At 45.6% G+C, this 25,834-nt stretch overlaps 1 protein-coding gene across 1 annotated transcript in view; it reads left to right on the top strand.

Moving 5' to 3' along the window:
• Positions 1 to 426: 426 nt before the first annotated feature.
• The window catches only part of LOC146797058 (vacuolar fusion protein MON1 homolog B-like), a 143,391-nt gene continuing 117,983 nt past the window's right edge, over positions 427 to 25,834 (top strand). The window contains exon 1 of the mRNA XM_085629673.1: positions 427 to 701. The gene's annotated coding sequence lies outside the window, so the exon portion shown is untranslated. The remainder of the gene's footprint in view (positions 702 to 25,834) is intronic.

The following is a 25,834-nucleotide window of genomic DNA, read 5'->3' as shown; positions in this document are numbered from 1 at the left end:
GGGGAAGGCTCCGACGGGCGGCCACTAACATGCTGCCCTGCTGATGTCCCACTGCTTTGGACGCGGGCAGCGGCATACTCTGTACCACCTTTCTCTTGTAACGTAACTAGCTCTATTGTACAGAGCTCTGACGCCTTTGGGTAATGTCCGCGCTTTATAAAAATGCACTAAATAAATAAATAAATAAATATTATGTAAATTAACTCAGGAAAATACCGTTGTAAAATGGCTGCCGCATTGCCTCGTCTTTGTGGAGAATAGGCACGATTGTAATGCGAACCAATGACCGAAAAAGAACACATGCCCATTCCAACAGGGCCGCACGTGAACGTCACAGTCCAGTTTGCCTTCTTTCGTTCAAGTGTCAGAATGCCAGACGTTTATTGGGTGAACGCGAGGTCACTCTTAGCAGGCTCCGCCCATCTCGCCCTGCCACTGTTGCTGTGGCGGAAGTGCTGCCCGTTTGTTTTCGCTGTATGTATTTTCTTCTTTCGCCGGTGATTTGGAAGGGACGGCAGACCCAGCGGAAGAGAACCGGCTTCCCTGACCGATGTCAGACGGGTGACAAGCTATCTGAAGGAGGCCGGGGGTTCCAGGAGTAAGGGATCTCGTCGGCGTCGGAAAGAAGCAACAGTACCGGCTCGTGAGCGTCCCAGACATTTCGCACGGGCGGTGACGTCAAACAAGGAGCCACCCGGCAGGTAAAGCTCCTGGTGCCCGGGCGGGCGGGAGGTCGGCTGCCAGATCAGCCGATGAACATCGAGATCAATACAGAGATCCCCAGTTAACCATGCCTGAGTAGTTTATCTGGCCCGGCTCGTCCCCTGTGCAGTGTGGTACTTGTAGTTCTGTTTATGCCAATGTAGCTTCAGGGCTCCAAGTGACAGAATGTATAGCTAAATCCTGCTCTGTCAATTGCATGTGCAACAGAAGTAGCAAGCTTATTTCGTACCATTATTGTGCATTTTATTTAGAGTACAGCTCACCTCTAGCAATCTCAGACTTCCCCGCCAGTTACAAGTGGCGCTCTCACACCTGACCTTTTCTGAGCACAGTGTCCTCCTGCTGTACTTTTGCTTTCTTTTTCTATATTCAGGAACACACGAACTGGAATGCAAAGATAAAACAGGAATGGTCCATAATAGAGACTCTCGGTTTTCTACTTGTCTATTTACAATGAATACAGGCGGAAGACGATGTCTTAGTATGTTTGTATATAAATTGACAGATAATACAATTAGTTTATTTAAGAGTCTGTCGGCACTGTCAACCGTGACTGCTAGGCTTGTGTCTGTACGGATTGAAAGAGCAATGGTTTTAAAATAATGTCATTTCCTGAAATATCTGACGAGGTGCACATGTTCGGATTACAGTGCCAGCCTTTGCCGTGTAATATATTGTACTGCATTCGATGCTGGTTATGGTGCTGAAACCTGACACGCATTCAATAGTGAGTGGGCTTTATTAGCTAAATGGTAAAATACACTAGATGCAACTTCAATTTCCTCACAGAAAGCAGCATAAACAAAACTAAACAAATGTGAGGCCAACAACAAATAAATATAGATTACTAGATGAGGAAATGTTTAAAAAAAAACATTATAAACACGTGAGCCTTAAATATAAAGTTCTTGACACACCTGACACACAAGTTGAGTTTCTCAAATGTAACGCTTGCTAGTCTTGTGATTCTGCCATCACACGGCCAATCACTGACCAGCCTGCAGCCAGCCTCGAACGTTGGATCGGGCTCTTCTACAAGGGGGCATGTGACTTTAAGTCACATGGATGTCATGCCCCAGGGCTGAGCTTCCACTTAACACTGCTGCTCTCTTCGCGGGAGCCTTTGATGTCCTAGTCCTCTACAAACGCCAAATGCATCTGATTATAGAAGCAACCTAACGTGTTTCTGAAAACTTATCATCCCACCAAGTGCACAACTTCTCACTGAAGGTAAGTAGTTGTCAAACAATGCTTGCCAGTGGTACAGACACTTTGGCCTAGCAACGGACACCTGTTCACCCTGTGGAAAGACACCTAGTCAACTCCTGTGGCCCACACGCCTAGGTTCAGAGGACACTACATCCACTCCGCACTACTGGTCCTATGGGCTGTACGATAATGAAGTGCTACTTAAAGTGCAAGTGTACCGAATGAGCCGAATACATTCAGTAAGGGGGTGGGGGGGGGGTTGGTAACTCAGGTAGGGGGACGAGTGGAGAATTTTGGATCACACATTACAAACATGGCTGGGGAGTGTCATTAATATAGAGCACATTCTCCATCAAAGGCCCTTTAGTGTAACTACATTTCCAGAAACACAACCTCTGTGCTTGGGGAAGAGTGGCGTCTTAATTACTGTTCACAACTTTCTGTTGTATAGAAAGCAATGAAGAACCTTTGTGTCAGGACAAATTGACAAAGTGCTATGAACCTTCTGTTCCAGTGGAACAGGTTCTGCCCCACCCTCCCAACAAACCAGAGGTTGTGACCTCCCTCTTGACCAGCCCACTGAAGTATGAGGCCCTTTGTTGAGTTCATATGCAACAGCTTCTGTGCCCTCAGTCACAAAGGCGGTAGGTCGGTTCAAAAGCTTTTATTCGGTTTGCATAATACAACCATGTAAGCTGGCGGTAGGTCATTCTGCCACTCAGTGTGGCATGCTTTGTCTTGGGGCGTTTCGCACTAAGCACTGGGAAACAGCCTCTATCTTCGTGCACCTTCTTCGGCAGTCATCCAGCCATCTTGGGTGTTTATTTGATGAAAGTCTTAACTGTTAATGGTGTTGCGCCCCGGTGCCAGGTTTAGCACTGTAAGGCCGCACTGAAAAGTAGCTATTGTAAGGTTGAAACATCAATACTTTGTTGTCCCCATCACATGATTGAAAACCATCAGATCCGTAACTGGATTTTGTGTGTGTGTGCGTGTCCTCGAATGCCTGCCTGCCTGCCTGTAGGTCTGTATGTATATAGTATTTCTATAGCATGAACGTAGCCAAAAGGCTGGTCATCAGGACAAGTGCTGCCCCCTGGGGCATAATGTGGCAGCAGAAATAATGTCCCATACGCACAACAAATCAGTGGGACTCAATACCTCAGTTCTGTATAGTAGTTGTCGAAGTAAAGGCCTAAACCTAACACATGCAACATTGTCACAGACCTGTTCCAAGTAGGAGAGCTTTTGGGGCTGTATGCTGTCGCATGTTGTGTGTGCAGGGACTGCAGGATTGTCATACACTGGCAGGACACTATCGCCGATGTAAGGGACAAGTACATGACACGGCCTATTCTTGTACCTGTCCATAGTATGGATTATTGATTGGTGCCTATGTGTGCTAGTTCCAGTGTTTCTATGTGGTATTTTGCACAGGGGCTTACTATGTGGTAGAGGATATCTTTTTGAACGTATGTTATGCATTACCGAAGAAGCTGTTGAGCAGGGAAGAAAGCCAGACGAGTGATGCATGAAGACGGGCCAAGTCCATAGTGTGCTCCTTCGCATTTATGAAGTGAAAGGGGTTACTGGTGCACTGTATTCCTGAGTGTGCGCTGTTTAAGAGGTCTTCCTCCCACTGACACAATGGCCGTATTTAAGAATTCAAATAACCTGTACTTCAAGACATGCCGGGTCATGCTTATTTTGTAAGGACAAAGAGTATTTCATGGAGCCATTTACACACACACCTGTTTTTAAAGAAAGATTCGTGCAATCGCGGGGATAGTCACTGCACACTTGTGCACTTCTGCCTGTGCATTATTCACCAGTGCTTTGATGGTGGTTATTGATTTTCGGTAGGGCCACTAGAATTATGCAATTTTTCGGCCGTGGGTTTTTTTCACGGAATTTTTGGGGTTTTGCAGCTTTTGCCACATAATCCATCATCTGCTGCATAATTCTGCAGATTTCAGCAGCAACAAAAAAATTGTCTGTAAAAGTTACTAAAAACACAGCGACACATGCTGCTGTGCAGTGAACGGCCTTCCCAAACGTTGAGTAGTCATTGCTATATTTGGGTGTTAAATCGGTACTAATGAGGTGCAACGTGTCCCCAGGCAACATTAAGAGTAAAAATAAGAAAGTAATACTATCATGAAATGTGCCGCATAAATTACTCGACCCTGCCGCTTAATTTGGCCCTCCCTGCAGCATAATTCCAGTGGCCCTGGTTATCGGTTTGTGTCTCACTGAGATCATCTGCACAACTTGATGTTGTGATGACCCCCGCTGTCCTAGGGCATTGCATGCTTCTCGCATATCCTAAGCGGGACAGGCAGCGTCCTGCCTGGCTGGGCTTCTCTGGCCACATTCAGTGGTTGATACCACCTCACACTCGTGGGCAGCGGCTCTCTCCATCCTACAGGCTCGTGCTCCACCGATTAATGTTCTTTTCTCCTAATCAGGCTTTGGCTTTGCGCCTCCTCCCTTCCCCCAGGTTTCATCCATTTGCGTTTGTGGCAAAAACCACACCATTTGTCATTTCAAATGTTCAACAATCTTTCAAATATGCTTCTTGTATAAGGAACTGAAAGTCTCGTTCTCGGTGGGCGGTAGCGACTGGTGCAGAAACACCCCATTGATGTATAAATATCACAGACAGTGTCCTGGACGGAACATCCGTGTAAGGAGTACAAGTGACACCTTAAGTCCCACTAAGGCGGCGCTCATATTAATAGAGACATCTCATCTCTTACCACCGAGCTACTTCTTCATGAAACACATTTTAAAAAGAAACAAATTAGAAGCAAGGTGACAAAGAGTTGCAGAAGAGTGAGTTATGGAATATAAAATAACTGTTTAAAAACCTCACAGGAGAGCCACCAGGCTCATATAAGGCAGTTAATCATTATGACAACCCATATTTAGCATCATTTGCGTCCATAGTTCAGGCAAGAGAGGTAAGGCACCATCGTTCGGTCGTCATTAACTTCTAGTGTAATTAATGTTCCCGTGTGCACTCCCTCCTTGTACCGTCCCTCACTTGTGCTCATTCCTTGTGTAGATGAGGTGATCTTAAAGTCCCCCTATTCAGAGAAAAATATTCTCGCAATAAAAACTGTGACCGACATATCCGCATTGAAGATTTATTGTTTTTATGTCGGCACAAAAATAATTAAATGAAAAAGAATACATACAGCTATATAAAAACAGTTAACCTGTTTACCTGTTAGAAATGGGGTTTCTGCTTGACTTAGGGTATGCACCTATGCCAGGCACAACTCACCACTCTAGTCAGGGTAAGTCAGTTATACACTGAAGATACCCTGTGCTCACCCTCTGGTAGCTTGACGCAGAGCAGGCAGGCTTATCATCCGAGGCAATGTGTAAAGTGTTTGTGCAACACACTCCTACAGCAGCATAATGAATACACCACCAGAGAGTCTCCACACAGGATTATGTAAAAAATATATAGTATATTGTACTTAAGACAGACCAAAACGATATGAGTCATAAATACTGTGCATCCAATGCAATTACTCAGATAGTACTCGTTATCCTGGACAATGCAATGCAAAAACGAGATATGTCAGTAAATACTTGGGGCATGTAATGCAACAGAAAAACACATCAGTAAGTAAACCTAGGTACAGGAACCCCTGCACTCCTACTAGCAGGGTTACGGTAATCACTTGCTCTGACTGGAAAAAGTGCATTATCAACAAGGAGTAGGGCACAGGAGCACTTGCGCACCTATTTGTTGTGGTACGGTAATTTGAAATCGCCATTGTCTGAAGGCAGGAAAAGTTCCTTCCCTTTCCTTCAGTACAATGTGGTACTACTGTATCTTGCCCAGCCACCAACCGACTGCTGGGTAGGTATACATGAATCCCTTCAGGGCCTTCCTTCTGGACGCGATGAATGCCCCCAAACCGGTTGTGGATCGGGAGCGCTGACCGCTAAGTGCAGAGTTCATCAGGGCAGGTGGGGAGTGGCTTCTGCGGCCGTACTGGGGCACAGACTCCTCAGTGCGCAGGACAGCTTCCCTAGCAGTGTATTGTCGGCGAGGTCCCACACTCTCAGGCGATCCCACTGGTCTGGAAACCAAGGCGCAGAATCTTTGGGGGAAGGAGGGAACCTCCACTGGCCACTCGCCCCTCTTTAATGCGGTGTTCACCCCAATGTCGGTTTCTGCTTAGGGGAACGATTTCGGCACACTCCGCCGGACTCTCCGCCTCAGCAACAGGAGCCTCCCTGTGGTCATTACAACCTGGTGGCCGCAGGAGGCAATCTCTGCATTAGTGTCCCTTCGGTGCAGCTGGACCACACAAAGGGGAAAAAGTGCCACGTTGGTCAGCCAAGCACAGACTTTCCAAGCAGGAATCAGGGGAAATAGCAGCGCTCACAATGCGCTTCTCCCCAGTACATGGAGTGGCAAACAACACTCATCATGTGCTGCCCAAAGCTATAAACGGTGCTCACTATGTGCGGAGTTTAATCGCAAAGTCCTGTTCCGGGCTCCTCAGTTGCTAAGTCCCACGTTAGGGGCAGACAGTGGGAATCTAAAATTACCCTGGAATTCCGTGACCGTGGGTCAAGACAACATGTCCTGGGAGAACACTGGGGCACAAGGTGAGGAGCAGGCAGGCCAGCACAATAAGTTACTTTTAGCAGAGTAGCAGTCCCTCCAGCAGGTCAGCTCAAAAAGGCAAATATTTCAATGGTGGTTCCTTCTGGCATCACAGCAGTCCTTTTGCAATGTGCAGTTTGTAGAACCAGCAGCGTCTGCTTAGAAGTCCATGCAGTGTCTAAAAGCATGGGGTCAGACCCCCAGTACTTGTACTCCACAATATCTATGATGAATGGGTGACTTCAAAGGAACCCTTAGAAGTGCACAACAATCCCTTTCTCCCCAACCCTGGCTTTAGGTGATCAGTAGGGGTTAAATCAGTCCTTTGTGAGAGGGCAGGACACAACCTATTTGAATATAAGTGTGAACCACCACTCCCTCTCCCAACCCAGAAAGACAATCCGTATGCAGATGTATCTCCTGTCCCACCCAGCCCAGCCGTGTATTTGAGTCAGGCTGCAAATCACAGTCATAAGCACAGACAAATGCCCACTTTCTAAAAGTGTAATTTCCAAAATAGTAATGTAAAATCTAACTACACCAGTAAATAGGATTTATCTCTACCATTCTAAACATACCAAACATGGCTACAACATTCCTTTCTGATCAGAAATTACCATAAAAAAAGTATATAATGTAATTCCCAATGCTAGCCTATGAGAGGAGTAGGCCTCGCTGCAGTGAAAAACAAAACAGGCTGTTTGTCACTTCCAGCACATGCAAAGCATAAAGGTACATGTCCTGCCTTGTGACCTATGTGTAATGAGAGGGGAGTTTAAGACTTGGCAAATAGTTTTAGAAGGCAAGTCAAAGTGGCAGTAAACTGCGCACACAGGCCCTGCGACGGCAGGCCTGAGACCGGTCTGAAAGTCTACTTTGGTGGGGTGCACAATCAGTGCTGCAGGCCAACTAGTAGCTTGTAAAGTTGTAATTTACAGGTCCTGGGTATATGATATACCACTTTACAAGGGACGTGTGAATAAATCAAATATGCCAAACAGGTGTAAACCAACCATACCATGTTTTAGGGGGAGAGCACATGCACTTTAGCACTTGTAAAGTGCCCAGAGATACAAAGCCAACAAAAAAAGGGTAGGAAAACTAGGATGGCGAAGGCAAAAAGTTTGGGAATAACTCTGCAGAAAGGGACAGATCCAACATCTCTCTATACATTTTATGGATTCCTCCGGACCAAATATTTGTTTTGCGACTTACATGAGTGTTCTATCATATGCTCACTTGAACACCATAATCCCTTTTACATTATATGTGCTGTCCTTTGTTTCTGATCTCTGAGGTGGGTCCTTACACACTATGCCAACCTTTTGCTTAGAAAGGTGGGTGTCCCCCCTGTCTTGGGTACAAAAAGGAGACCCGATTTGAAGCGATGTGACAGATCAGTATTGGTACATCTAACCTTTACTATTATGCTTGTCAGCAACAAATCTCGAGTGGACAAAAGGCAGAATGCATTACTAATGCCCCAGTTAAAGTCCCTTAAACACTTGAAAAGAAGAGCCGGCAGCTTCAGAGACACTGCCAGGACAGTTGAGTAACTATCTTGCTGGTTGTGGCTCCTTGATGATTAGGAAAGATACTGCTAGAACTATGGAGTTACCAGTAGGCCTGTCTCTGCACCTTGGAGACTCTGGCAGGTAAAGACCCGCAGTATTATAGAGATACAACCATTACCATAGAGCAGAAACACCCACTACAAATGTCTGTTATGCTTGGTATCAGATGTGAATTTGCACCTGATGTAATACTTTTACAGATAACAGACAGTAACAAGTGCAAGCCTTTTTTGAAAGTGGGGCTGCACCGTAATTGCCTGTGCATACATCAGGAGTGAGCGGTATTTGCATTAATCTCATAATGGTCACAAAGTACAAAACTGGGCTCAAATATTTCACTCTGCACCCAACTGAAAATTAGTCCTTTGATGTAGCTTTCTCAGGAGTGCAGAACAGACACATACGTGGCAGAGGGGAACACTCGCTTGGCTGTGAAGCCAGGGCCTTGGAGTCTTCCTGGGCTTGGTGGGCAGAGGGATCTTTGGTCATTCCCGCAGTGGCGAAATAATTCTTCTGGGGCCTGTGCCAGACTGTTGAGTGTGAATTCAGGTCGGAGAGTTACCTTCAGAAATGCATTCAGTTTCTATGGATTTTCAGCCAATAAGTATTGTGATGATTGTGATGTGAAATGCATGAATTGCCCCATTTGTTAAGTAAAGGTAGAAATAACCGCTCCCCAGGGAAGGTCAGACTCCTTCACTACACTCGTTCAGTGCCTTATTCGATTGATGTAGAATATTTTACAGTATTTTTCTTTTAGCTTCTACTACGAAGGGCAAATCTAGAGTGTGGAAATGGTTTACTACAAGTAGTAACTTGTTTACGCATGGCTACATTACTGTTGTACCACTACTGCTGCATACGTATTCTTGTGTTTGCTATGACAAAAGTTGTGACACCAACCTTCTCTAGAGTGGAACAAACTTGCTGAGTTACCAGCTTCACACGTGCGTTGTACATTAAAGAAGCCAAACGTGTTTACTTCCACTCTTGATCGCTATGTCTGAAATTATGAGCACAGCATTTAAGTCCTAAAAGAGTTATAAAATAGCCCCTAGAGAAACCATGAAGTCTAGCGACTGATGGAAAGTCATCAGATGTGAAACAATTGGGTTAATATTGGGTAAAAATGTTTTGGGGGCATTAGACAATAAATCATAATTTTCATTACTGACGAGCTTGTAAGAAAGAGATGTCACGTTAAGAGGAAGAGACTGCAGTACTTCATTGGAGCTTCAAGGTTCCCCAATGGCTAGGAAGATTATGTTGCAGCCAACATGCATTTGGCCCTGCTTTCTAAGTGGCTAGTCACTGGCTCTTGAATGATTTCAACAAGTCTTAGACCTATACCAAAACGTGATGATCCACGAAAAACCAGATCTTGGAGATATAGCCCAGGCAACACATGATAATTAATATTACTTTATCGGGTGTCATCTTAAAGAAACAGGATTAAAATAGGGCCCTTAGTCATGCTATCCAAAAATAAGCTGTAAACAATGAGCATCCTTTGGATGCTATCCAAGGGAAGAAAGGTAGTTCCTGTTTTTTTTTGGTACAACAGGTAGCCAAAACGGAGTTAACAACATTCGGAATAAACGAAGTGAAAAAAAACAAGGGACATGTGGTGTAAAGTACAGTGGAAACCGATCCAACGGTAGACATTCGCAGTTAGTTAATGTCCATTTCAAACAGGACCTGAAACAGAACTGCGAGAAAGTGGGTTGTTGGATGAGGGCATGTGCCCTTCTTAAGCAACAGCCACAATCCTGTTAAGGGTCAGCTACAAAAGTCACTAAATTAACAAGTGCTTAGCCCTCTGGTAGCTTCACACAAAAGCAGGCAGGCTAAACTTGGAGGCAATGTGTAAAGTGCTGAGCAGCACACAAACAGTAATAAAGTGAAAACACACAACAGAAGAAAATTCACAAACCAAATTAGAAAATAGAGTAAGAGCAGGCTGGGTGTTTTGGATGGTTGTCGCTGTAGTGCAAAGATCCTGTCGGATGTCGCAGATGGTCATCCTGAAGCTTCGTGTTGGCGGTCACCAAGGGGTGTCAAAGCTGTGGAGCTAAGTGCAGACCTTGCATTGCTGGTCAATGCTGACGGTCGCTGTAGTGCGAAGTCTCTGGTTCACTGTAGCTTTGCGTTAGCAGTCCGTGTGTGCAGCAAGATCTTGGCATAAACAGACCCAGTGACGAGAGCTCAAAATGCCTGTATTTCTCCTTGTAGGTTCAGTGGAGTGCACTTTGATCTCTGATGCCAGCCAAGGGTCTAGGACCTGCGGAGGCACCTCTTGGGGATCAGAGACTCACCCTTTCAAAGGCAAGTAGGGCTTAGGCAGGTTCAGTTGCAGGTCCAGGCAGCATCTCAGCTGGGCAGATGCAGGGGAATCTCTGGAGCTTGTTGTGTCCCGTAGCTCAGAACAAGAGGTCAGCAAGCTTACACTTGGCGTCACACAGCCTGGGATGAAGCAGCAGGTCCAGTCTTCCTTCTTAGCAAACAGGGCTGGCCTCAAGCAGCCGTTTAGTCTTTCTGGAAGCAGGGAAGTCTTTCCTAAGAAGTATATAATCAAATACGAAGAGGGAGAAGGCTGTATTACCGCACCTGACAAATGAATAGTGTCGTTCAGTATAAACTTGAATAGTGCAACGAACCAAGGAACACTTCCCTCTGAGCTCCTTTGGTCAGGACAAAGTCCTTTTCAAAACATACATGCAAATGGGTTCAGCACTATTTAAAGAGAGTCCATAGTATTTAAAGGAATTTCCAAGAAGTCACTTTGATTTTCTAAATAATTCTTCTCTTTATTACATCATATCACAGGTATGGAATGTCACAGTCTTGATAGCAAAAGAATGCCATAGCCGACGCGTTTCGTCTCCTACAAGGAAACTTCTTCAGGGCTATAGAAAAATACATACAAAGTATACTTTAATTTTCAAAAAACCAACATATATATATATATACATTCAGATATACAATCATTCTATAAACTTAAATTTATGAAGAAAGTTATTAACAGTTCATCCTATTTAAAGACATCAAAAAAAAAAAAAAAATAATAATAATTTTTTTGATGTCTTTAAATAGGATGAACTGTTAATAACTTTCTTCATAAATTTAAGTTTATAGAATGATTGTATATCTGAATGTATATATATATATGTTGGTTTTTTGAGAATTAAAGTATACTTTGTATGTATTTTTCTATAGCCCTGAAGAAGTTTCCTTGTAGGAGACGAAACGCGTCGGCTATGGCTTTCTTTTGCTATCAAGACTGTGACATTCCATACCTGTGATATGATGTAATAAAGAGAAGAATTATTTAGAAAATCAAAGTGACTTCTTGGAAATTCCTTTAAATACTATGGACTCTCTTTAAATAGTGCTGAACCCATTTGCATGTATATTTACTAAGAAGTATCCACAGGTCCAGGAGTGTACTGAAGAGTTGGTCTGAGGGTCTTATTTTTATACCTAGTGACCCCTTTGAAGTGGGAGAATCTTCTGGAGTTTTCCCCCCAAAGAAGTGTCTGGAATTTCCTGCCTACTTGCCTTGGCCCCAGACTGTTTGGAGACACAACAGACTAGTGTGAAGTCCTTTATGTGTGAGCTGTTCAGTGTCTTTTGAAGTGCAATTGTGACAGCTTCGCTCCTCTCATCAAGTCTGGATGGCCTATCTGGCCAACACCCAGACCCTCTATTGTGATACTGTCTGTGAGGAATACACAATGCTTAATAGCCAACTACATCTAGTCATGTGACTCAGGAAACGGGCTGCCGGCACCAAATGGTTGGGCCCAGAAAATGCCAACTTTCTAAAAGTGGCATTATTCTGTCTTAGAATCAGACTTTACCATTATAGAGGAATTTAAATTACAGTTCCTTAGACACCAAACTTGATATTTCGACCTGCTCCCAAATAGAAGGTAGCACTTATTAAATATAATAAGGTAACCTAATGTTATCCTATGGTAGACCTCCCAATAGTGAAAAGCGGATTTGTGAGTTTTTCACTACTAAGACATGTAAAACATGAAAGTACATGTCCAACCTTTTTAATACACTGCACCCTGCCCTATGGGCTGTTTAGGTCCTGTCCCAGGGGTGACGTGTAGGTATAATAAAGGTAATTTTAGGCTTGGCAAAAGGTTAACTTTGCCCGGTTGAATTAGCAGTTTACATCTGTATACAGGCTGCCATGTCAGGCCTGAGACATATTTTAAGGGGCTACTTAAGTGAGTGGCACAGTAAGTGATGCAGGCCAACTTGTAGCATTTAATTCACAAGCCCTGCGTATATGGTATACCACTTTACGATGGAAGTGTAAGTAAATAAATATGCCAATCCGGCGTAACCCAACTTTACCATGATTTAGGGAGTGATCACAAGCACGTTAGCATTGGCTAGTAGTGCACAGAGTCATAAAATTAAACAAAACCTGGTTCAGAAAACAGGAGGGGTGAAGGCAAAAAGTTTGGAGGTAACCCTGGAGAGAGGGCGAGGTTCAACAGGGATCATTGAGGATCACATCAAGGAGATGTGATAAAACAATGGCCTCTGTGGAGTACCATCCTAAAGAAGCTGGGTCCAACGTGTGTTCCCCGAGAGAAAAAGCAAAAACTAGAAACTTCAAGTTCAGGCCAGGGAGACACCAAGCCAAAGCAGGGTCCTTGTGGGCAACATCATAGAGCCAAAAGAAGTACCCCAAGGATGAGGTTCAGAGGAAAATTTGATGAAACAACACATAGATAGCAGCGAGGAGAAATGGAAAGAAAAAGGGGACCTGGAAAATAACATGTAGAAGAAATGGATCCAAAAGCAATCAACTTGGTGATATTGTCTAGAGAAACTGATTCAGAAAGGGAGCTCGATAAGGTCTTAGGGACACCATGACAAAACAGGCATCTTTGAGGCTATGTCCTGGAAAAACGCAGGCCAGACAGTGATCTTAGTAGCATGTCAGAAGAAACAATATGCATAGTACCCCAAACACCTGGCCCTTTGGAATGAAATCTAGGAAGTCAAGACAAAGCATATCTTGCAAATCAATGTTCAGGCGAAATTGAGCAAAACATACTTACTTTGTGGGTGAGACCCTTGAGAAATGGGTCTAAAACGGTGAATCTGGAGATTTGTCAAATAGAAACATGGTGTAAACCAGGGTCATTTTCTCTCATGATCAGGTAAAATGTTAGAAAACAGTGTGCTTATGGTAAAGCTCCTTGAAGAAATAATGTCAATTACAGGGAACAAGTGTGTAGAATCCATTAGAAACTGGAATCTTTTGAGAAAATTTTGAGAGAATGGCTAAAGCGCACCTTGAAGATGAGGTCAGGAGAGACCAAGACAAAATGGAGGGGGCAAGAGGTAGAGAAACTGAGCAAAGGTAGAGACCTTTGAGATAATATCTATAAGAGACAGAGCTAAAACTAGGGAGATTGTAGATAACGTCCGTCGTATACTTGTTTGTGTTGAGAATCATTGAGAAGCTCATCCAGGTGAAATGTGGTACAACAATAGTTTTGTTTGGTAACACACTGGAAAACCTCACACATGGGCATCAGGATGTCACACCCGTGTAAAATAGAGGCTAAAACGGGAACCTAGGGGTTTTCCAAGAGAGACTGATCTGAAAATGAGAATCTTGGAGATGAGGCGCAAAATAATCCAGGTCAATTTACGAAAACAGGAGATCATATCCACTGAAACAAAGTGAAAATAGGGGAATTAGCGGTGATGTCAAAGAGAAATAGAACTAGGACTGAGTCATTGGAAATAGCCAACAGAAAACAAAACCTGAACTTTGGACACACAGTTGTAAGAGTCTTTTTACTCACCATCAGTACTTTGCTGCTTTAATCTCTGCCTACAATCCTGATTTGGCCCTGTGTATTTTTCCAGCTAGCCGTGTTTTTGGTGTAGTATGAAAGTGGGCAACAAGCAAAAAGTGGAGAAACTGCCAGCAGAGTATCATTTTGAAAACTGAAACTATGTTGTGGTACGTGAAATATAATATTTAACATATGTCTTGTGAGGTTAGTGTTGTGCACAGGTAGTTTCTGTCTAATCTTACTTACAGTCTAATCATTCTGGTGTTCATCTTTCACTGCGTACAGACCTCGCAACTATGTAGGTAGACTGTTAGCCTTCCTCTGTATTGTTACAGTGGACATACTCCTTTTAAAAAACGGAGGCATTGTGTCGTCAAGACTGTGCCCAGTGATGCTTGGTGGCAGAATGCATCTACTTGCTTCCTGCACTCTGGAACTGTCCCCTCGAATGAAACCTTATCGGAATGATCATTGCAGGACTCGGGAGAGGCGGCTGAGGTAGGGTCGCCGGTGAGCATGTCAGTTGAAAAGGCTGTGCGACCAAAGTTGCATGTTACATATTCTAGCAAACTGCATATTCCACGGACCGAGATAACCATCCAACCTGTCAGATGTCATCTTGCAACGGGGAAGGAGCACCAATGCCTGATGGGAGAACGTCAATAGAGGGAAGGAGGCTAGGAATGTCTTAATTATAAAAACCACACTAAGGGCCTCATGTAGGTAGCCAAATACCGGTCGGTAACGGCCGATTTTCGGTAAATATGCCGTTACCGACCGGTATTCAGACAAGTGAGATGTAGGAGTCCAAAAACCACTTTTCGGTAAATATGAGGCGGTAAATACCGATTCATATATTCCGAATTCTAAAATACCGATTCAAATTTACCGAATACAAAATTAACGAATCGGTAAACATGAAGTGGTAAATATGAAGTGGTAAAATTTTAAAATGACATGTAGGAGCACTCGGTAATTAAGAAATCCTGTAAATTCGTTAAATAAGAGTCGGTAATTAACACGGATGAAAAGCAGGTGGTAACCATCAACAATGGATAAATGCAAACCCAAAATGCTACAGCGTGGACAACATGGCCGCTATGTACGTCATTGCAAGGCGCCTACGTCTACAGGCAGCAGGACTGAGGGTGTGGCGACGGGAGGAACAAATCTACAGCGCATCACACTATTCCAGCTGACTGATGCAGAGATACATGAGAGGTACAGGCTAGACCCCGAAACCATCATGGACTTAATCAGGGACCTACACCCACGCCTGGACCAGCCAATAAGAAGGGCGCACGCCATACCCCCACATGTGCAGGTGCTCTGCAGCCTACATCTGCTGGCATCCGGCAGTTATCAGGTGGTGATAGCTGCGGTGGGTGGGGTATCCCAGAGTTGCCTGTCACGTTTCTTCAGGAAGTTTCTGGATGCCATGATGCAGAGAATGCACCACTACATCAGCTTCCCCAACACACAGGCTGCACTGCAGAAAACAAAAACAGACTTTTATCACATGGCACAGTTCCCCCATGTCATCGGCTGTATTGATGGTACACACATCCCAATCTGTCCACCAGCTGATACAGAGCACATCTACAGGAACAGGAAGTCCACCCACTCCATCAATGTGCAGGTGATCTGTGATGCAGGGAACATCATCACAGATATTGTTGCAAAGTTTCCTGGGAGCACCCACGACTCTTACATCTTCCAGAATAGTGGGATCTACACACGACTGAGTGCCGGAGAATTCGGAGAGGGATACCTGCTAGGTAAGTAACAGTGACGCCCCTTGAAACCTGCAAATCATAGTGTCATGAGGCATGTTACTGATGGTTCCCTTTCACTCATCCAGGCGACAGTGCATATGCATGCCGGTCATTCATCCTCACTCCCTACCTACACCCAGCAACCCAGAGTGAGAGACGATACAACGTGGCACACAAAACAACACGCAATGTGGTGGAGCGCACGTTTGGACTACTGAAGAGCAGGTTCCGCTGCCTGCACAAGAGCGGAGGCGCACGCCAGTACAAACCCATCACCTGCTGCAAGATTATTGCCACTTGTGCAATGCTGCACAACCTTGCCACGAAAAAAGGGACAGATGTGGAACTAACATATCATGAGGACAACGAGGATGAGTCAGGCCAGCCAGAGGGCAACGCAGCTAGAGTGCCAACTGCAATCGATGGGAGAGAGAGACGGGCAGAGATCACAGCCAACTATTTCTGAGTAAGTAAGGGGACACAGCGAGTTGTGAGAAGTCATGACGTAGTTTTAATGTGGCACCACGCCATGAACACATGAACAGGCCAATCTGGCAATATACCATCTATACAAGTAGTATGTCCAGGGTTACGTCACCCAATGGGAAGTGGCAAAGCAGGGCAACATCAATGTTTGCGCATACGCGCTGCAGTGGTGGGTTGCACGGCCTGTGCATCCTCACTAGAGCCAACCCCAAGCCGCCTGCTGCTCCTGCGTGCTTCTGGGACGGGGGGTGTGATGCTGCTGCTGGTGTCGATGCTCTCCGCAGCATCCCCTGCAGCAGTTGTCGACGCCTGACTAGGCAATAGCACCCCTAGTGCACTTGTCACCTGCACCATCACCCGAGACAGGTCGCTGCAGCACTGTGTGAGGCCCTCCTGCATCGTCACAGAGCGCCGGCACAGTAGAGAAGTCGCAGTTGCCAGACGGTTGAGTGCCCTGCTGGTGGTGTCCCTTCTCTGGCGTTCCCGGCGCCGTGCTTCGATGTCAGCATCTAGTTTGCTGCACAACTGCTGGATAGACTGGGACATGTCCCGAATGCCCGCAGCCATGCCGCTAATGTTAGTGTCCATGTTGACTAATGTTGTCGTCATCACCCGCATGTGCCTCTGGACTGACATGACTGCCTTTGATTGCAGGCGCTGTTGCTTTAACATTTGGCCCTCGAGCCCCAAGAAGACACCATGGCCGTCAGTGGGTGCTGGTGGACTCTGGACACGCGACCTGCGGCGCCCTCTTGCTTCCGTCTGTGCTGCCTGTGAGGTGTGGGGCACAGTGGCATGGCTCCCTTCCTGGGGCCCGGTGCGGTCTTCTGGTCCCATGCTGTCGTCTGACGAGGTGTCTAAGGCTCGTAGCCTGGCTGCTGGACGCCTCCTCATTCTCACGCCTGCAAGCGGGGATGTGGCTGGTGATTCGAACATGAGTGGCGATGCTGGCTCTGGTGGTGGTGATGCTGGCTCTGGGTGAGGTGATGCTGGCTCTGTGTGCGGCGAGGCTGGCTGTGTAGGTGGTGCGGCTGCCAGTGGGCCTGCTCCCTGGTCTGAACATGTGCTGGCTTGCGGCGATATATGTGGCCGGTGTGCCGTCTCTCCTGCAGCATGCCCTGTCCTGCATGGTGTCACATCTGTGGACAGAAATACAACATTGGCTCAGTGTCCCCGAAGGGCTGCATTGCATGCGTCACAATAAATCATTTCACATTCCAATTTGTCCCCTGTCTCCTTGTGCCTCGAGTGCGTGACATGCCTTGTTGCCCTGTAACATTTACGTCATGGTTAGTGTTGCCCTGACTACATCTCCCGGAATGCATTGCCTGTCTGCACTGACACGTGTGGACTGCAGTGTGATTCTCGATTCACAATTGGGGGATGTGGGATAGGGGTTGGGGGGGCTACATTGCTGTGCTTTCGTCTTACCTTGGTGTGTTGCGGCTCTGGCAGAGCTGTCGGCGTCCCCAAGTCCCACGACGCTCTCTTGCTCGATTGTGGCCGCCACCAGCTCCTCCAGTTCGGTGAGGGCAGGTGCCCTGTTGGTTCCACCTCCGGTCTGGCTGGCCTCCTTCTGGATGTCGCCCATCTTCCTCTTGGTTACAATCCGGAGGTCATACCAGCGCTTTTTGAGTACCTCAATGTCCCTGTGGGTCACTCCCACAGCATTGACCTGCGCCTGGATGGCCAGCCATATGTTTCGCTTTTCCACCTCAGGCACTTGCAGGGATTGCCTTCCGAACAGCTTGTGGTGCTGCTTCACCACCTCCTCCACCAGCACCTGGAGTTCCTTGGGGCTAAATTTCAGCTTCCTCCTCCTTTCCCCTCCGTCTTTCTGTGTTCTCTGGCTGGACATGCTGTTCGTTTACCCGCTCGCACATGCAACGGCTCCTTGCCTCTCCTCTGCACTCCAAGCCTCTCCAGGGTCGGCTGATTATGTACACCTGCCTGGGTGTGGCCACTTCGGCTAATTTTGTACACCTGCCTGGGTGTGGCCTGTTCCTTGTTGGGTGGGCTGTCGTTGCACTTGATTAGCTGTTTCGTCAAGTCATGTGATTTTCTTTACCGAATCCGTACATGCCGATTCGGTATTTTCCGATTCGGTATATACCACCTCGGTATTTTCCGAGTCGGTATATACCACCTCGGTATTTTCCGAGTCGGTATATACCACCTCGGTATTTACCGATTCGGTCATTTCCGATTCTTAATTACCGAATGTTACCGATTCGGTAACTGTTACCGAATTTTTACCTACATGTAACTTACCGATTCTTATTTACCGATTCGGTACGGCTCGGTATTTTAGAACCGGTAAAATTTATTTACCTACATGAGGCCCTAAGTCACTAAACACATACTCCCTCCAAATGTACACATGTTCGTGCTCTTACTATTTTTGTAGATCTGCTGTATAAACTTTATGAATATCACATCAGGCTCATTTCCAAGCGGAACTCCTGATTCCAGAGCGCCACAGTTCAGCCTGGGTGATACCCACTGCTGTGACTGTTTTATGATGTAGCAATACATTTGATAAGATCTGAAGAGTTAAGGTGCAACTTCCGAAATTGCCACCCATGGTGCTTATCAAGCAACCTCAAACAAGTATTCCTTACGTTATTGCCACACAAAGTGGTTGTCCAGAATCATCACACCAGATGGTACTTAGCGGTTGCTCAGAGATAGTGTTGATTTGCGGTTTCACATAAATCTTTTGTGTCACTACGGACTTGACAATAACTGCTCAGAAGTTTTTTGACATAGGTGCTCGAATGTACTGTGCCCATGCATGGGGCTAATGATGGCATGTGCATAAAGTGTGGCATGCTCTGTGTCCCCAATTTGTGCCACCACAACTACCACAAGACCGACCCAATTACGGATCTCTGTGTCTACTGGAAGGAAAATCATTATTGTAGAATAGGCGGCCTGACACAGCCAGCTCCTCTTGAATCAGCTGTTGACCAGCAACAGTTCGCCATGGCCTGGTAGTCCTGTGAGGTCTCTAGTCCATAGTAAGGAAGCAGGCCAGGGGAGTAGGGGTTGGCTGCAATTGGAAATAGGCTGGTGCCTGGCTGGCTAAGTTTTTGGGGCAGTGGAAGAAGCCACTGCACTTGTGGCCACACATTTCCTGTAATCAGCAATGGCCCAAGCTGTGAGGACAGAAACCCCCCGCTTTCCACCAAGTGAGGAATGGATTCTGGCATATGGTTTTTTAAAATTATTATTATTATGTTAGTTTCTGCCACATTTATCCTGCACAAGGCACCATAGTAGAAAGATCTTAAAGACCGGAAACTGTATCGCATGCAGAAAAACATCAAAACCAGGCACCTATGCATTGCCTTCTTGAATAATGGCTACAAAATATGGATCTTGTGTATAAAGCGGATTAGTAACTTGTCAAAATGGGTTCTTATTCAACTAAACCTAACAGAAATGGGGTAAAAAGGAGGTTTTGTTTTGGCAAAATGGCCAAATGGATGGTATCCCAGAGAAACTGTCCCAAAAACTTAAAGCCTTGGGGATAAGACGGAGAACAAGCTCAGTCTTCTAGAGTTTCACGGACATATTTTGATAGGCTTAGATCTTTGAGTAACTTTATCCAGGTGGATTAGGTTCATAGCGTAGGAGATCCTCAAAGATTGTAGGGACACCTGAAAGCGGATCCGGTCATTGGTCATCCTGCCAAACTTATCTTTGACAGAGGAGGTGGAACAAATCAGAGCTGCTAGAATGAGAAACGGTCTAGAAAAGTAAGAGCTTTAAATTGAGTCACAGTTAATGTGTTTCAGGTATAGTTCTCAGAAGTACCCAAAACAAGTACTTGCTACGAGTCACAAACTGATACAGATGCTTTGAAGCCTAAAATAGTCATGAGAATTTTTCTTTGTATGTACCTGCTTCTTGTTGGAAATACGGGCACTGACCAGCTACAACTAGCTTGTGCCAAATGAAAGATTTTCATAGTTAACTGTGTTATTAAAAAAAAAAAGGAAAGTAAGTGCAAAATCAAAGAGTAGCCTAGGCCTGCTCAAAACTTTCGAAACATTTTGGGTGCCAATAAACTCCTCAAAGCAGAGCTGTATTGATAAACTAGTTTGACTGACATGGGTGGGCTAGAGTAATATTTTTGTCATAATATTGCATTAACTACTTTTATTACCCAATTCAGTGCTACTCATTCATTGAGCTTGGAAGGATAAAAGATAGTGTTTTCGTGCCAGAATTCTAACTGGGGTCCAAAGGTGTCACATTGACTCCTGCAGGTGGAGCACTAACCTAATGACTTTTCTAGCAGTTTAGAAGCATCCCGTTTCTTTCTGGGTTGCTAGATAGGGCTCCTCCAAGTAAAATGGTGGGCTATTGCCAATCGCTGTAGAAGGAGGCATGTAAGGAAGAGCTCCCTTTCATCATCAACTGAACGGAAACCTGTGGAGAGGAAAGGGGAACCATGGCGGCCTGCCTGTGAGTGGACTGAGAGTGAGTCAGCACCACGCGGGAAGCACAACTCAACTGTAGGCCCTGCACTGGTAACGCAAGAGATGGGATCACATAGGAAGCTGATGAGACTGTAATTCGTGACCACTGCTGAGAGTGCTGGGGTCTAGGAAGAACACTGGGGGAATGGGGAACATTTTCACCTGAAAGAAGGGATTCTAAGAGTGGGTGCTCGCCCCCTTGGGTGATTGACATACTAATAGTCGGATGAAAAGCCCCACCGACTGAGAGCGTTGTCTTCTTCATGCACACCCTGTTTGTTATAGTATGGAGAACATTTGCTCCTCAGATATGAAGGCCTTGCGTTCCCATGGATAGTCTGTGCGAAAGGGTCTGTGAGGCAAGAGCTGGTATGCTTGTGGAGTTTTATCAGCTGCTTTTCAGACTGGAAGGAGACTTGTCATCCCTCAAACTCTGATAAAACCAGTGCATGGTCAAGATCGCTGAATGGATGACTGCCAATCCTCTGGACCTTAATTCTTCCAAAACTGAAGGTTTGGTCTTCGACCATTCAGTTTGGAATGCGGACTGGCAGCCTTTCGCTTTGTAATATACCTTGGCTTACCAAAAAGAAAAACCTCTAAAGAATACACCCAATACAGAATGCTGCCACCTGTCTACATATATGCTAAAAATAATTTTAGTGCATTTCAATCACTTACCAACACTCCACTGGCTCCCAGAGAAAAAGTGTACCTTTAAAGCGTTATGCTTCTGCTGTCATGCTACCACGAATCAGGGCCATAGAGTATGTTTACATCAATGCTCCCCCCGTCTACACAGGAATCTTATGTCTGCGGCTGCTGGCTTCATTGCTGACCCCCAAAATAGAAAAGTTACTACTGATAGCTCTTTCAGTTCTTTACTTTTACTTTCTGTAATAAGCTGCCTATATCTCTCCACTCCTTGGCGCCTCATTTGCTGTCCAAGACACTCCTGAAAGATTATCTCTTCACTCTGTAACCTTTCATCCCCTAGAACTCTAGCGAGGTGACACATTGTGGTAGTCTTTTCATTATATGAGAGCTTTGTTAGTATTTAGGGTGGTTGTAGCACAGGTTGTATTATGTCTGGGTGTGCACGAGTAAGGCTCGGATAACCCTCCTGCTTGATTATACTAGGACACTATGTATAACAGATCTCTGACTATTCATGAGGCCTTGTTTATATATCGGTGCTGTGGAGACTTGGACTCCAGTAATGTGCCTGTTCAGTTTATAGAAGATGTCTAAAGATAGCATGAAAATGGTTATATGCTTTGAACTGCTCTAGCACAGTGTTTCCTAAATGTTTCAGAACGACGACCCAGTTCTTAGAAAAAAACCTTTGCAACCCATTTAGCTTTAATGGCCCTGACTTGGGGTGATGTTTTTAATGAAATAACTGGAATTGTTTGTAAACATCACAACCTTGTCCAAGCCCTTCAATGTCGGACTATGGCCGAGATATTGATCTGTACATAAAATTGACAGATGGTGAATGCGCTCGAGTCTAGACCTGGAACACGTATTGGAGTGGGGTGCTGGCCTGTGATACCTGTTCAACAAGATCACAAAGCTTCTGAAATGTTTTGGTGATTATACCAGTGATTTTAGCAAATTTGAGAAACCCCTTATGCATCAGAGTATGAGGTATGGGGGCTTATCCAATTTTGTGTTTAAAACGAGGCCTCGTGGTGCATTTGGGGAAAACACACACATGCACTCACCCACTCCCCCCCCCCCCCCCCACACACACACAAACACACCTCACACACACGTTTGGGTTATTGCTTGACTGGGGTGTGAGCCCTAGTCAAGCGGCAACTACAATCATTGGCAGGGTAAGGTATGAGTAAACTTCAATTTAACCTGTGCTCACCCTCTTGGTAGCTTGGCACAAAACAGTCAAGCTTAACTTGGAGGCAATGTGTAAAGTATTCGTGCAACACTTCAAACAGTGAAAGCACCACACAAAAAGTATCCCCCACTAAATTAGAAAAGTAGAGGTTAATTAAATAAATAAAGACCAAAACAACAAACATCAAATTATTAGACTTGGAAATGTTGAATTGTACAACTTTTTTTTAGAGAAAATAGCGCCAAACGGTGTAAAGCACCAACTGTGGATATCTGGTCGTGCCAGACCAAGACAAAGTCACAAGTTCAGGCATATCCTAATGGAGCGTGGGCTGGCTACAGGGTCCCAGTTAAGCCCCCTGAACAGAGTACCTTAAATCCAGGTTTGCGGAGTGTTGCGTGGCTCCGCATCGAAGATGCATTGCCCCGCCAAAGTGATGCATTGGTTCCGAGTTGCTGTGCGAGGTCCTGTTACATCGACGTCGAGGATCTTGTTAATGTGAATTCTGACATCAGGGATGCAGTGCCCAGTCGGGGCAATGCGTAGGTTCTGAAGGGTTGCGATGCGTAGTCTGTTGTTTGGGCTTCCGAAGATACGTTGCGCAGTGGCAGTTCCGGAAGCGATGCAGATGTGATGGGAGTCTTTGCCCCGGGTCCAGTCCCCGCAGCAGCAGAGATTCATCAGTTCTGCTCAGGGTTGTGCCTCGTAGCAAAGGAGATGCGTCGGTTCTCGTTGATCCAAAGATGTTGGCGAATTACATTAAGCCTACTTCCAAGGGTCCAAGACTGGGATGGCACCACTTTGCAGGATAGACTGACGGATGGCCGAGTCCAGGTGCAGATGAAAGGTTTTTGGAAGCCTGTTATTCCCCTCAGGCATCAGATCAAGAGGCCAACAAACTAGCCCATGGACTCACTCTGGGTTCAAGAGATGCAGCTCCTGTCCTTCTCACACAGACAAAATGTTAGCAGGTCAGCACAGCAAAGCAGGATTCCAGCAGCAGGGTGGCAGTCCTTTAGCAGCCCAAATGTCGTCCTTCCTGGCAGAGTATCTACAGGTCCAGAGGTGTACTGAAGAGTTGGTATCTGAGGTCCTATTTCTATGCCCGGCTGTGCCTTTGAAGTGGGGCAAAACATCTAGAAGCATGCCTTTGCAGTGTACAGATGGCCTACCTTCCTGTCCCTGGCTCTAGACTAACTATAGGGGGTAAGCAGCCCTTTGTTTGGAGATAGGACACAACCTATTATTTAGGTGTATGTGAGGCTGAGGTCCATCTCCTCCCTCCCATCCTGCCTGTGATGGCCCTTCAAGTCACACCCAAGCTCTCATTGTGTGTGGCTGTTTAGGAGGAATACACAAAGCCCAACTGCAAACTGTACCCAGTCATGTAACTTGAGACAGGCTGCGGGCACCAAGTGGCTAAGGCAAGAAAAGGACAACTTTCTAAAATTGGCATTATCGGAATTGTAATTTAAAACCTGACTTTTCCATAAGTTAGGATTTTAAATTAGGATTCCAGCGAGACAAAACATTAACCAGTTACCTCTTCCCATGTGGAAATTACACTTCTAAAATGTAATAATCCAACTCCGATGTTATCCTGTGGGTGAGATAAGCTTTGCAGTGGTGAAAAACCAATGTAAGAGTTTCACTTCCAGGACATGTAAAACTTGAAAGTACATGTCTTATTTTTTAGGTTTAGATCTGTTTTATTGATATTTACGTAGATTCACAATACAGAAATCATCCCACCTACAACCAGTGAGTGGTCTGTGGGGAATAACAGGGGTTAAAACTGCAATAACAAGGGAAAAGGTGACCATGAGGAGGGACAGAGGGGTGAGACTGTCAGGATAGGGTAAGGATGGGGGGGGGGGGGGGGGGGAGGGAGTAAGTAGAATTGCCTGACAAACCTCAGCGAAGGAGTATGTAGAACACGTGTGTGTGTGTTAGTGTGTGTGTGTTAGTGTGTGTGTTAGTGTGTGTGTTAGTGTGTGCGTTAGTGTGTGTTAGCTCTAGCTAGAGCTTCTCCCTTATATTTCAGTCTGTCATATTCCATGTGCAGAAGGTAAGGTTCTCATAGATATGCTGGGCAAGGCGGCTCCCTAAATTCATTGGAAAGGAACCGTATTCAGGGCACCCAAGATTTTTGGAATTGTGGCAGTGTGCTAGGTACTACTAATGCTATTAGATTCTCCATTCCCAGGAGTTCCCATAATTTATGTTGCCAGTCCAGTTGTGTTGGTGCTGTGCCTCTGCCCCAGCAGGATAGGAGAACCTGTTTGTCTATGTTAAGTGCCAGGGTGATGGCCCACCCCCTCACTGACTTCAAGGGATATGTTAAAGGATTTGGAAGTCCCAATAGGATATAGCTGAGGAACCTGGGGAGATTGATGTCATATCTCATTGACGTCTGCTAAGACCTCTGTCCAAAATTATTGTTCTTTGGGGCAGTGCTGAAGAAGGTGTGTCAATGTGCTAAGTTGTCCACAATGCCTCCTGCATGCAGCACTCCCACCTTGTTTCCATTTAGCTACTCTAGCCGGTGTATAATACCTGTAGTGTACAGTTTTAAATACCATTTCCTTGCCAGCGGCGCTATATGTGGAGGTGCGGGCTCTTTGTAAGATAGCACCCCATTCTTTGGTGGTAAAAGTACGCTCGCATTCCACCTCCCAGCGCCACTGTGCCGGTGAATTAAGGGGCGCCATTGGGACCTTAAGGAATGCGTATATGTCGGAGAGAAGACTCTTGTATGAATGAGTGATGAGACCTTTTTCAAATGGTTTGAGGGGTCGGCTAGCGTGTGAGCGGATATAGGGTTGTATGACCCAGTATCGGAGGGCGATCTACTGCCAGTGTGCACTAGATGGAAAGCCATAGTTAGATTGGATTTATGTGAAGTCCATGAGCCCATTTAGATCAAAGAAGTCCCTAACCCTCTTACAATCGGAAGTCTCCCACTGTGTGAAGGAGGGCCCTTGTAGTGCTGGTGGGAAATCAAGATTCCCTATGATCGGGGTCTGTGGTGAGATGCGGGTGGATAGTTTCTGCGATACTTGTACTTTATCCCATACTTCTATAGTTTCTCGAACTATTGGGGAGCTATAAACCCCTGGCGGTTGGTGGGGTTTAGGTAGCCATGGTACTTTTCAAATATGAATTCCGGCTACCGCTTGGTCTATGAATCACTAGTGCTTCTCTGTACTAGGTCTGGACCATTCCACCATGTATCGAAGTTGTGCCGCCTGG

This window comes from Triturus cristatus, chromosome 10 (assembly GCF_964204655.1).
Source record: "Triturus cristatus chromosome 10, aTriCri1.1, whole genome shotgun sequence".
Taxonomy (NCBI): domain Eukaryota; kingdom Metazoa; phylum Chordata; class Amphibia; order Caudata; family Salamandridae; genus Triturus; species Triturus cristatus.
Note: the sequence above shows the minus strand (reverse complement) of the source record. Positions and strands in the feature narration are given on the sequence as shown.